This window comes from Cebus imitator, unplaced genomic scaffold (genome assembly GCF_001604975.1).
Source record: "Cebus imitator isolate Cc_AM_T3 unplaced genomic scaffold, Cebus_imitator-1.0 Scaffold96, whole genome shotgun sequence".
NCBI classification, from domain to species: Eukaryota; Metazoa; Chordata; class Mammalia; order Primates; family Cebidae; genus Cebus; species Cebus imitator.
This window is the reverse complement of record NW_016107411.1, coordinates 5,420,175-5,422,459: the sequence shown is the minus strand read 5'-3', so window position 1 is coordinate 5,422,459 and position 2,285 is coordinate 5,420,175.

The window sequence follows — 2,285 nt, the reverse complement described above, 5'->3', positions numbered from 1 at the left end:
CAATGAGACAGAAAATCAACAAGCATATCCAGGACTTGAACGCAGATCTGGACCAAGCAAACCTAATAGACATCTGCAGAACTCTCCACCCCAAATCCACAGAATATACATTCTTCTCAGTACCACATTACACTTACTCTAAAATTGACCACATAACTGGAAGTAAATCACTCCTTAGCAAATGCAAAAGAACGGAAATCATAACAGTCTCTCAGACCACAGTGCAATCAAATTAGAACTCGGGATTAAGAAAAGCACTCAAAACCACATAACTTCATGGAAACTGAACAACTGGCTCCTGATTGTCGACTGGATAAATAATGAAATGAAAGCAGAAATAAAGATGTTCTTCGAATCAACGGAACGAAGACACAATGTACCAGAATCTCTGGGACACATTTAAATCAGTGTCTAGAGGGAAATTTATAGCAATAAATGCCCACATGAGAAACAAGTAAAGATCTAAAATTGACACCCTGTCATCAAAATTGAAAGAGCTAGAGGAGCAAGATCAAAAAAACTTAAAAGCTAGCAGAAGACAAGAAATAACTAAGATCAGACTAGAGCTCAAGGAGATAGAGACATTTAAAAAATCTTCAAAAAAATCAATGAATCCAGGAGCTGGTTTTTTGAAAAGATTAACAAAAAAGATAGACTACTAACTATAATAATAAAGAAGAAAAGAGAAAAAAGTCAAATAGACACAATAAAAAATGATTAAGGGATATCACCACTGATCCCAAAGAAATACAAACTACTATCAGAGAGTAATATAAACAACTCTACAAAAATAAACAAGTAAATCTAGAAGAAATTGACAAATTCCTGGAGACATACAACCTCCCAAGACCTAATCAGAAAGATTTCAAATCCTTGAATTGACTAATAACAAGTTCTGAATTGAGGCAGTAATTAACAGGCTACCAACAACAACAAAAAGCCCGGGATCATACAGATTTACAGCCAAATTCTACCAGAGGTACAAAAAGGAGCTGGTACCATTCCTTCTGAAACTATTCCAAACAATAGAAAAAGAGAGACTCCTTCCTAACTTATTTTATAAGGCCATCATCATCCTGATTCCAAAACCTGGCAGAGACACACAAAAAAAGAAAATTTCAGGCCAATAGCCCTGCTAAACATTGATGCAAAAATCCTCAATAAAATACTAGCAAAGAGAATCAAGTTTATCCAAAAAGCTTATCCACCATGATCAAGTTGTCTTTATCCCTGGGATGGAAGGCTAGTTCAACATGGGCAAATGAATAAACATAATCCATCACATAAACAGAACTAATGGCAAAAACCACATGATTATCTCAATAGATGAAGAAAAAGCCTTTGATAAAATTCAGCATCCCGTCGTGCTAAAAACTCCCAATAAACTAAGTATTGATGGAACACATCTCAATATAATAAGAGCTATTTATGACAAACCCATAGTCAATATCATGCTGAATGGACAAAAACTGGAAGCATTCCCTTTGAAAACCAGCACAAGACAAGGATGCCCTTCTCTTACCACTCCTATTTGGAATAGTATTGGAAGTGCTGGCCAGGGCAATCAGACAAAAGAAAGAAATAAAGGTATTCAAATAGGAAGAGAGGAAGTCATATTGTCTCTGTTCGCAAATGGCATGATGGTATATTTTGAAGACCCCATCCTCTCAGCCCAAAAACTTCTCATGCTGATAAGCAACTTCAGCAAAGTCTCAGGATACAAAATCAATGTGTAAAAATTACAAGCATTCCTATACACGAATAATAGACAAGCAAAGAGCCAAATAATAAGTGAACTCCCATTCACAGTTGCTAAAAAGAGAATAAAATACCTAGGAATACAACCTACAAGGGACATGAAGGACCTCTTCAAGGAGAACTGCAAGCCGCTGTTTAAGGAACTAATAAAGGAAACAAATTTTAAAAAATTCTATGCTCATGAATAGGAAGAATCAATATTGCGAAAGTGGCCATACTGCCCAAAGTAATTTATAAATTAAATACTATTCCCATCAAGCTACCATTGACTTTCTTCACAGAATTAGAAACAACTATTTTAACTTTCATATGGAACCAGAAAAGAGCCTCTATAGCCAGGACAAATCTAAGCAAAAAGAACAAAGATGGAGGCATCAAGCTACCTGACTTCAAGCTGTACTACAAGCCTACAGTAAGCAAAACAGCATTGTACTAGTACCAAAACAGATATATAGACCAATAGAGCAGAACAGAGACCTCAGAAATAACACCACACATCTACAACCATCTGATCTTTGACAAACCTG